General features: G+C 33.0%; 1 pseudogene; it reads left to right on the top strand.

Moving 5' to 3' along the window:
- Positions 1-434: 434 nt before the first annotated feature.
- On the top strand, positions 435-12,125 carry LOC149250612 (8-hydroxygeraniol dehydrogenase-like; annotated as a pseudogene).
- The last annotated feature ends 354 nt before the right edge of the window (positions 12,126-12,479 follow it).

Here is a 12,479-nt window from a genome sequence, read left to right as displayed (position 1 = left end):
TTTGAATGAGTTTAGTCGTCTACCTATTGATTCTCTGATTGACATATGGCGTCCCACTAGCATCTGGTTTAATTGACATCTAGCATATGTTATCGGACTATTCCTCCCTCACCAAAACCGCTTTCCGATTTCTGCTCCTCCCACTATCCGCTTTCTGCTCTTCCACGACTTCCTGCAATAATGTTTCTGGGTCCCTCCACAACCTGCTACAATAATGTTTCTGGTTTCTACTGTGCACGACCTGCCTTGCTGCCTAACTATGAATTTAGCTCTCGATTATTCAGTGGTCATCCTGCTATATCCTGCCATACTTGACCTTTTAAATACCAGTCCCAACACCTGTTGTCTCCTCAAATCTGTTCTTTATATTCCTCTGCTTAGCTGCTCCTTCTAAGTGAATCAAATTTATTTATGAGTGTTGTGAAGAAAAGAAGATGGTTAAGGAAGTAGGTCATCCTAATGTTCAAGGATGGGCTGCTAGAGACGAGTCAGGAATTCTCTCGCCCTTCAATTCCACTCGCAAGTTTCTTCTCGCTTTACTCTCATAACTGCTTTTATTGATACCCATTTGCAGAAAACTTACAATTAAATTGTTTGCTTCTATTGATACCCATTTGAAAAAAACTTACATTTAAATTGCCTTGAAAGGGAAACTGGGCCGCATGATGTTACTTTCAAGATCGTATACTGCGGAATCTATCACACTGATCTACATAAAATTGGTAATGAATGTAAAGCTTCCCAATACCCAATGGTTCCTGGGTAATGTCTTCATGATCTTCAACGCTGCTTCACATCAAATAGCAAGACAGAAAGAGTATATGCCTAGAAGTTCATGCTCAATTTTAATTTACTCGCAATTCTATTTTTGCAACCATGAAATAGTAGGTATAGTAGTTGAAGTTGGTTCAGAAGTGAAGAATTTTTCTTCTGGAGATTGTGTGGGCGTGGCCTGTATGGTTGGAAGTTGCCATCATTGCGATTCTTGTAGCAAAGGCCAAGAACAGTATTGTGAGGTGGTCATTTGGACGTATGGTAGCACCGATGTTGATGGTTCTGTCACTTTTGGAGGTTACTCATACTTGGTGGTTTGTAACCAGAGGTAATTAATCATTATCCCAACTCATGCAACCATTTTTGTTTTAGGGCATATGGGCTAAACTCGCCATAAAAGGCTTCCTTTTCTGTCCATATAATCTTGTTCATGTTTGGAATGGGATCAACGAGTTTCGGGAGTCTCCCAATTGACTCAAAACCTCGGAAAATTTAATTGCGCCAAGTTCCGGCAGGCCTTGCCGAGATGGGTGGTTTGTCTCTTTTATATAAAACCAGAGACAAATGGCATTAATACTTTTTCTTTATATTTGTTAAATAGGGTTTTAATAATTTGGGTGGTTTGTGGGTTGTAAGTAGTTTTGTGGTGAAGGTACCAGAGAATCTTCCCTTGGATGTCGCTGCACCAAATTTTCTATGTGCGGGAATAACGGTGTACAGCCCCATGAAATATTTCCAGATGACGGAGCCTGGAAAGAGCCTGGGCGTGGTGGGGCTTGGCGGTTTGGGACACATGGCTGTCAAATTTGGAAAAGCTTTTGGGTTGCAAGTGACGGTGATAAGTACATCGCCTAGCAAGGAAAAGGAAGTGAGAGAAATTTTAGGAGTAGATCACTTTGTCATCAGAAAATATGAGAAATAGATGCAGGCTGCAGTCAAGTCTGTAGAATATATTATTGACACAGTCTCTGTTAATCATGCTGTGAAGCCCCTCCTTAATTTGCTAAAGGTGAATGGTAAGTTGGTCATAGATGGTTTGCCAGAAAAGCCTGTGCAATTTGCTGCTCCGACTGTTGTTATGGGTAAGTCCTCCGTGCCTTTTGTCTTGTAGATAAAAGATATGAACAAAATTATATTTCAATCAAACTGAGAGTGTCAAAGGCATCCACAGCTTAGACAGATATGCTATCTCTAAATTTTGGATTTCTCTACTGTTTTCTTGAACAAGAATTTGGGTGTTAATCACATGGAAGCTGGGATTTAATTTTAATTTTGGTGTGTGCAGCCCATCGATTTGTTGTGGGGAGTTTGATTGGAGGAGTGAAGGAAACTCAGGAAATGTGTTATAGCTGGCGAGAAGCTTTTAGCTCTCATAGAAGAGTAGGTTTATGGCTGAATGAGGATGTGAGAAACTAGGAACTGTAACTCGTAGAATGTAATAGATGCCTGAGAGCTTGAACAATTTGGTTAATAAAGTTTGCATAATTATGTTATAGTTTAATTTTGTGTAATTAATTTATTTATGAGAATGAGAGCCTAGAAGAAGACATAGCTAACGAGCTCAGTACTGGATTCGGCTCTCAGCTACCTGGAAATTTCCACAAGTCTCTTGCAAAGGAGAGGACTAAGGTTTCTGGTGCCAAAGCCAAAGATGGAACGAGGACAATTGAGTCTACTGCTATTTTAGGTAAGAAGATTCTAAGGATCCATGAATGCTCAATCTGTAAAAATGGTTTTTCTTCAGGTCAGGCTTTGGGTGGTCAAAAGAGACGCCATTGGGGTAGCAGAGCTTCAGATACTATAATTACTAGTTATGGCAACAAGGAGACCCCTAAGCTACAACAGCTGCCTGCAAGAGTGGAACTATTGGACCTAAGCATGCCTGCCCCTTTTGATGATGATGGTGATGCCAGAGACCTCAATACTCTGGATGGTAATGCAGTGGATTTTCATGGAACTTCCCATGCCCAAACCCACAACGCTCCTTCCTTTCTGTCTTCGTTGATGAGCAACCACCCAAGGCAAGGACTGTTCTTGTACAATAGTGATGCTGATTTAAGTAAATATGATGAGGCAGATAGTAAGGTAGAAAGGATATTAGATTTGGTAGAGGGAGCCATTCAAAATTTCCAACGAGGGCACAATAATGGTTGCAATTGTAAGGCACACCATTCATTATCTGTGATTGACTCATTTATGTATACGTACGCATATAAATTTCTTTTTGTATAAGACCAATAATTTCTTTTTGTATAAGTATTACAACAATGATATCATGAAACTTTGAAAATATTTAACAAATAGCTTTATAACCTTTGGATTCAAATGAGCGACTGCTCTATGCAAGATAACTAACACCAACTCAACTATCTCTTTGGTTTGTACCAAACATTGTGAACATGATTTCACCGATTCCCAACATCAATGAGAAAATTCCGTTGTTAATTTGTAGTTATTTTACATTTATGGATTAGTTAATTTAGTAGTTATTTTATGTTTTTAGATGAGTTAATTTTGTTAAATTTATTATATATTTTAAGAATTAAATGTAGGAAGATGTAGTTATATATATATATATATATATATATATATATATATATGGGAAGATGTAATTTTTTTAAATGAAGGTGCAAGGGAATTAGGGCAATAGCATAGTCCTCTTGTTCCCCACATTTGCTTGGAATAGGAGTTGTTGTTATGAAAGCTGGAAGATGTTGGACTGCTAGGTGAAACAGGACCTCCTACAATAACGTTTCTTTCAATTCTATTGTTGAATTTATTTTGTAATAGATATTTGTTTACTCATGTTGTTCTTATTTGGTTAATGATCATGTAAAAATAAAAAGAAAGATATTCCTTTCATCACTAATTTTGAATTGCTTGTTTGTTGGTTGAAGAGTGAACAGGAAAATATTTTTTTCCATAAGAAATCTCTTTATATTCCATATGAGGAATATAAATGTTTCGGTCCTTAGAGGATTGCTCATACATTAAGGCTAGAAGCCATTACAAAAAATATTCATTATGAACTCAATACATCACATGCAGGGATTGCACCTATTTGGGTGTGATAACAAGTTAACAACATTTATTCCAAACACCTGAGCTAAATCTGGTTGATGTGTGTGTGTGTGTGTATAAGTTACCAGATTTCACATTTAAATTTGGATATAGATCCACCGTTGTTTTAAACATCAATAATTTGTTTTTACATTACATTAAGTCATTCTATGAACCATGTCACTCTTAACATGTTACTTTTAAGATTACTTACTAACTTGTTATCAACATTTATGCCAACCACCTGAGCTAAATCCGGTTGATGTGTGTGTGTATAAGTTACCAGATTTCAAATTTAAATTTGGATATGGATCCACCAGTGTTTTAAACATTAATAATTTGTTTTTACATTGCATTAAGTCATTTTATGAACCATGTCACTCTTAACATGTTACTTTTAAGATTACTTACTAATAACATGTATGTGGTTTATAAAGTTTACATTTAATTCAATTATGTACAATGGCAGTGGTTTATAAAAATTATAATTTAATATATTTAAGATCCTAATTCAGAATTCCACAAAAACAATTGTTGAACTTCCGACTCTATCAATCCCTCCAGAATTCCACTTGTTGAACTTCTCTATCAATCCCTCTTAAGGTGATATGTGAGGAGATGCCAACCTAAAGGAAATATGCTACATGTCACTACCAGAATTAAAAAATGAAAAATTAGAAATGGAGTTTATTCAAGAGTGGGCTTCTCTAAATCTATGGATCCCATTTTTGGTGCGGTCAAATTTATGGAAAGACCATGCAAAGTTCACAGCAACAATGGTCTGCACTGTCCATTGTGAACAAATAACGAGTAGAAATATTAAAAAGATTTATGAATAATTAAGTAAATGAAATATCAAAATTGTATCTTACTTGGGACAAGCACAGTAGATTTGATACAAACTGCTCATTTTTAAATCAATTCAAAACATTTTAAAAATATATATTTATATATAAAGAAAGATTTCTCAACCTTTCTTTATAATATTTCCTATTAGACTGCACTAATGTGGCAGGTTTCACGAAGAAAATGAATCAATGTTGGAGAAGAGTTACAATTGTGGAAGCATATGTTTGTGTAAAAGTTAACCAATACCCAAAGTGACAATACAATTGAGATTTTAATATCTATATATATATAATTTAGACTGTAGATGTTATATGCTTTCCAATATTCATTATTTTCAATTTTTAATATGTTTTTGAAAAATACTTTTACTTTTTAATCATTCTTAGAAATTCAACCATTCCTAACTTCATAAGTATATAAGCCTCCCTTTGTACTTTTGGGACAATGAGAAGTTGATACCCTTTCTTTCGAATCAGTTCCATTTGCATTTTCGTCTATTTTTTCGTCTATTTTTTGCCAGATTTGACATCTGTTACATGATTTAATTATCCTGCATTGTTTATGGAATGATATGCGTTGTTTATGGAATGATATGGCTTTAAAGTTAAGTCACTACGTGGGTTGTTGTTTTATGCCATGATGTTGCGTCTTTTTATCGAGGGCGGTTGGTTTATGCAATAACGTGGCTTGAAAGTTGCGCCACTACTCTTATCTATTGAAAGAAGCAAGTTCATCATGGTTTTAAGTGTTATTTGCAGTGTTTTCCCAGGAAAACCAGTACGCAGGTTCACGGAGGATTGTGAAGTCCAGAGTTCTCGGTTGTTTTACTTGCAGGGTTTCTAGATTCCTTGTATGTATCAGAAGTTAAATATAAAGACCTAAGAAGCCTTGTGCTGCATGCAGGAATTATGAGGGGATTTTTGAGCTGATGCCAAAAGTGATGGACGCTTGCTAGACTTTGACTTTCTGTGCAGTTAATTTCCTTTTGCGTCTTCAACGACTTATAGTACGGTGGAGGATAGCTGAGGTCAATTTCGGGTAGAAAGACACTTCCGTTGCTTGAATCTTCATTTCTGGTTCTGAAGGATTTCAGAGGATTTCAGAGACGGTTCTTTGGGAAGGAATAAATTGCCATACTTGTTCATGATAATTAATTAATTATTAATTATTAATTAATTAATTAATTATTAATATTAATATTAAACATGGGAAGGATTTTAGGATAATTAATTATTATTAATATTTTTATATTAAAAATTGAATGGGTTACATATTTTCAAATTATTTTTATTTTAATTACATTTTTGCATTTATAATTAACATATTTTAGGAAGATAAACAATAACGTACATTATTATTATTATTATTATTATTATTATTATATATATAATAGTTAATATGGATATCCCAATAATTTGTCTATTTTCTACATTGAAATATTTATAAGTTAATTAAAAGTGCTTTTTAATTTTGTATTATTATATCTATATAAAATTATATTATTTAATATAAATATTGAAAAGTTTTATTTATTTTCAACAATGAGTACAATGAGATTGACATTATAAATCATTTTAGTTAAATAACTGTAGTTGTAATAAATCCTTGATATTTTCGATGTTTGTTTTAACTTGATAAAACATAAATAACACTATATTGATTTTGTAACTGCCTAGTTTTGGTCACCAAATTAGTACTATGTATATTTCCTCTATTGGAATTGGCTACTTTAATCTTTTTCTTAATTTTTTTTTTATCTGATGGTATCAACTTAAAAGATGCCACTATTTTCTTGTAATCCCACTAGATCAATAAATGAACTTCACACAATTAACTTTCTTGCATAACTAAATCATATGTTTCAAAGCTACTTAAATTAACTTTTTACAAAGCACACTGAAAAGGTTCACAAGTTATTTCTCAACAAATATGAAGATTACATAAATAAAATTAAAAATAAAAATATTAAAATTGTAGTATCAACCAATTGTGAAAACATTAACATGGTTTTATAACAATTAATAGTTTTAAGTTATAATAGTATTTTTAGATTTTAGGTTTTCAATATTAACCTAATTTATATAAGATTAAGTTTTAGTATTGTTAATATAATATATAATATAATATTCTCAATAAAATATTAGATATTAGTATTAAATTTAATATATATAATTGGTTTTAATAATAAATTTGAATCACTATGTTTTCCCTCTTCAAGGTTTGTCTTCACCTTTCTCTCTTTTTTTACTAAATTTCAAATAAATTTGTTTGATTTAAAATCAACAGGAATTTGAATATATATATATATATATATATATGCCAAGTTTTTTTTTTTTTTTTTTTTTTTTTTTTTTTTTTTTGTATATAATAGAATTTTTTTAATAAAAACTAGGTAAACTATAAGATGCTCACTTGGGTAAACTATGAAAGGCTCTCTTGGAAAAGTTCAAATAATGTAAAGCCCTGATTCAGACTTTAAATTCATTAATTTGGTTCAACCGTATATAGTGATATTTGATATAGCACTATATTGTTCAAATGAATATTTTATATCATCATATTTATTTTCACTTGAATGCCTGTTTCAATCATACATATTTCAGTTTATTTTAATATAATATTATAGATATTATAATATTAGTTTTATGGTTTTAATGTTAACTTTTAAATTTCAATGAGTTGGCAATGGATGAGTTTTTTTTCCTTAACAAACTATTTAAATTTTCCTTTTTAAATTCATTTCAATCACAAATGCGTAAAATAAATAAAGATATTTTATTTTAAATTCAAGTATTATTAAATTTTAATAAACATATTGTTTGTTTATTAAAAATTTTAAGGGATTAATATTATCATTCTCTTCTTTTGATTGGAAGTGCCATTCTTTGAATATATAAATAGAACCCTATATTTCATATTCGAACAACGCACATTCTTTGAATATCTAAATGGAGTCTATTACATATTCAAACAATTCTCAGTAATTTCTTTCTCTCCATAGCCACAAATTTTATAGGTGTTGCAAGTTACTGGTCCATTATTTATATTTAATTTTCTCTTTATGTATAGAAATTTCTGGGCATGTATCACAATTTTTGGTTTTGAATATTATGACATTATTTGTTGTAAAACAAAAATTATAACTGGAAAAAAATGTATCATAATATTTTTGTGAAATGTTTGTGAGTTGATTTATATGGGTGAAAATGTATTGTAATATTATAATATTTTTGTGAAATGTTTGTAAGTTGATTTATATGGGTGAGTTGATTTATATGAGTTGATTATAATATGTTTTCTTCCATGGACCACTCGTGTTATTGCTTCCTTCTCGGGTGAGGGTAGTCAGTCAATCGTGCCATTCTTTGTCTGTAATACCTGGTATTCATTTTAATACATTTTAATACATTCATTGATTCAGAAGCTGGAGAATATTATGTTGTAAAGGTAGAGGAGTCAAAACAGAAATTCACACACAAAACACATGAGCTGCGGCTCTTTTGTTGATCACAGAAAACATGATTGTTACAAGGAACTCGGTGAAGGGTATTTAACCTTTTCCAACTAGTGAATTGCCTAAAATATATTGACATGCACACAGACTTAACTCAGTTAACTCATACCCTAAATATGGATTGCACTTAACTCTTTATCCATCACTCAACTTGACTCACCGCTCAACACTCAGTGAACTAACTCTCCAATTTTAGTCAACTCCTCATGCGGGAGTAATTAAAATTTCTAACACTCCCCCTTAATTACGACCATATGAATCAACATAAATCAAACATGACTCAACTTTCCCTGTTAGGATTACAATAGAAATTGACTCAATTATCACTCAAACATGCCTGCTGGTCTATGTCTCAGATAGGCTTACAATGACTCAAGACTTTCATAATTTTGCATTCTTTTTTCGCTTCTTCCAAATTTCAAATCTTACAATTATTGAAGACTTTCACAATTTTGCATTTTTTTCGGTTCTTCCAAATTTTAAATCCTCGAAATTCCTTCACTCTCTGTTGCGCTTTCTTGTTGTAAGCTTTATTCACTTGTTGCTGCTGCAATTTTTCTTTGACTTGTCTTGAGCTTGTTCTGAGAAACAATTGGATCATGTCTTTGACAACTTCCTCTTCAAATATTCATTCAACTATGGACTGTTGCCAAAACATTGGATCTTCAAACTGTCGTCTTTGCTTTGTTGCTTGTGTTTCATATTCCTGATTTTCTTTTTGCCATATTTCTGGATACCAGAATCTTATCTCTTCTTGATTCCATTGCTGAAAAATGGTTTCAACGCATTCATCTTTGTCTTCAGAAACATCCATATCATTCTTTTCATTTCCATCGTCAAGTACTACTACATTTTCCCTGTAATCTGCACACTCAAGATCATTATTCACCATTTCATTCATTTCTTTTATTTTAGTTGCTTCTTTAAGACTCGAATCAATTTGATTTATTGGTTTTTGAATGCATTCTTCAATGAGTCTCAAATCTGCATCAAATTTATTAACAACCTTGTTTTCAATTTTTTCACTCATGCTATTCTGAACACCTGCATATTCAAAAGCAATGTTAAAAGCATCTATATTATGCTCTTTAGTGACAACTTCCTGCTCTACCTCTTCCTTCTCTGCCTTCTTTTCAACTTCACTAAAACTATCTTCCACTATTATGTGGTCAGTGGATATTCTCATCAAAAACTATTCAATCACTTTATCATGTTCTTGATCATCAACTGTTGCTAGATCACATACTGCTTCATGAGAAATTACAACTGCTTCATATCTTGCTACTATAGTGGCAACTTCAACCTTCAATTCTTCATCAAATATTGCACTTACTGTATTGCCACAATTAATATCTGTTTCAAAAATAAACCACACATATCATCAACATAATGTTCATCTACACTATGGTGGGATATCCGAGCATGCATATGTTCATTGCCAATTTCATCTTCACGAAATCCATCAGCTACGGTTGGATTCACTAATTCACATCTCACTTTGTAGTCATCATCCACATGTGCATCATCACAGTGGGATTCACAATCATCTGTATCGTCCACGTTACAATGGATTCCTTGAGCATTTATATGCTCTTGCTTTGCTTCAAATACAGATACTTCTTCTTCTATCTCTGCAATCTTTGTTGCATATTGTTCATCCATATGCATGTTTGCATAATGGGTTTCAATTTTATGGTCTTGAAAACCATTGTTCACTTTTTAGTGGGATTCTCCAAGCTCTGTTTTCCTCTCAGAGTCTTGCTCATACACTCTTAGATCTGCAACTGACTTCTTTTCCTGTGACATAACCTGATGTTGCCTGTCACTCTCCCTTGCACCAAACTTTGCTTCCAGAAACTTCCATGCTTCCTTGGAAGTTGTAGCTTTTGCTACCTTGCACAAACAATTCTCATCCAATGCTTGTTTTATAAAATTTAATGCTAAAACATCACATACTGCATCATCGAGGTTATTAGACACGTACTCAATTAACTCTCTAGCTTGAATAAAAGTTAACATCTTGATAACCCAATCATCAAAATATTCACCTGTAAACATAGGGGTGGTAGCAAATCAAAGTTACACCAATCACCCTCGTTTTCTTCTTTATCTTCTGCTAGACTTCATAGTTCCTCGGCTGCATCGTGAACCTCTCTAACCATGGAAACAATCTCTACCTCTTCTTTCCAATTCCTTTTTTTAATATGCTTCAGTTGCGGTTTGCGACCCATGACTGATGTCATTCCTTTTTTTTATAGTAGTTTTGCTGATTGCTTGATTGTATCTTCCATATCACCCCCCAAAAAATATGATTTTCAATATGTGCCCCCATAAGGCACAATATTTACCAAAACATTGTCATACTTACAAAGAACCAAATAACTGACGAATTTTACAAAGCCCTAAATTCTATTGCCAATAATTTTTTTCATAAACTATTTTATAAAATCCCTTAATGATTTTTTATATATAAAGCCGATCTATTTATAGAATATCTTTATATATAAAAAAGGCAAAAACCTTTATAAAGTTGAACTTTTCAATATATCAAAAAATGACTTTAAAAACCTCCGAATACCTTTTATGTTAAAATCCTTCAATCTTTATGGCAAAACTTTCATATTTTATAAACATTTATCACGGGGAATAACCCATAAACTTTTAATAAATCAGTCCTTCAAAAAACCCTAACACTTTAATATGGGTAAAAAGAATCCACCGAACTTTTTAAAAAGCCATCCCATAACAGATTTTTATGAGTCAGCTGTCACCACGTGACAGTTTAAACAAATTTTCTTGACTTGGTTGGTTGAGACCTGCGTACGAATTCTCTATATGGTCACGATAACCTGGGTATGCGGTAAGTTTTTCATCTTTAACGTGGTTCTATGCTAAGCACAATAGCATTATAACACTCTGAATACCACTGTAAGGAGTGTTATAGGTCAAACAAGAGGAGTGTTATATGAAAAATTATTTCTCTCTTCTATTTCACTATTGTTGATTTGTTTTTTTGGGCTCTTTGTAACCACTTTGATATCAATTTGTTGTAAAGGCAGAGGAATTCACTTTAATTTGCTGGAAAGGTAGAGGACTCAAAACAAAAATTCACACACAAAATATAAGAGGTGCTGCCTTTTTATTGGTCATACAAAACATGATTCTTACTGTGAACCCAGTGAAGTGAAGGGTATTTAAACCTTTCTAATTAGTGATTTTCCTAAAATATCTTGACATGCACACACACTTAACTCAGTTAACTCATGCTCTAAATATGGATTGAACTTAACTCTTTATCTATCACTCAGCTTGACTCACCACTCAACACTCAACATTCATTTAACTGACTCATTAATTTTAGTCAACTCCTAATTACCATTTCTAACATATTATTGTGTTAATGATTAAGAATATGCCCAATATTTTATAGTATGTGAATCCCTAAAAATATACCCAACATTGCCATAAAAATATATATAATTTTGATCGAAGACCTACTCTGCCTCTCTACAAAACATAATATCCCACTCTAATTAGGATGGGCTGAAAGATGTAGGATAAATTTCAAAAATTCATGTGCTCCCGATTACAAATTTAAAATGGATGATGCAGGGATGATATGGGCACCTACGATATGAGATGGGATGCAGGATGTTTGGCAATTGCAAATGGACACGACGCTACAAGAGGCTAAACACCGCAACAACAGGGATAGCCAGTTCCAGAGATGGGACGTGGAGAAATCTGAAACGTTGATAAACAGGTACGATATATTATGGTATTCGAACATACAACCTCTGCATTGATATGTAGGGTGAATGGGCGTTATCAGGGCGCTTTAAATGGCAGATGGCAATTCCGTTATTTGTTGTCATTTTTAAAACAATCATTTCTTATTCAAAAATACATTTTATTTGCTGTCAATTAAAGTGTATATTATTATTTTATATTTATTAGGCCGATAGGCCTTCCTTTGAATGAGTTTAGTCATCTACCTATTGATTCTCTGATTGACATCTGGCGTCCCACTGGCATCTGGTTTAATTGACATCTGGCATATGTTCTCGGACTATTCCTACCTCACCAAAACTGCTTTCCGATTTCTACTCCTCCCGCTTTCCGCTTTCCGCTCTTCCACGACTTCCTGCAATAATGTTTTCGGGCTCTTCCACAACCTGCTGCAATAATGTTTCTGGTTTCTGCTGTGCACGACCTGCCTTGCTGCCTAACGATGAATTTAGCTCTCGGTTATTCAGTGGTCATCCTGCTATATCCTGCCATA

Source organism: Pinus tabuliformis, chromosome 7 (genome assembly GCF_031772625.1).
Source record: "Pinus tabuliformis cultivar Carrire ecotype Pingquan chromosome 7, CPIR1, whole genome shotgun sequence".
NCBI lineage: Eukaryota > Viridiplantae > Streptophyta > Pinopsida > Pinales > Pinaceae > Pinus > Pinus tabuliformis.
Note: the sequence above shows the minus strand (reverse complement) of the source record. Positions and strands in the feature narration are given on the sequence as shown.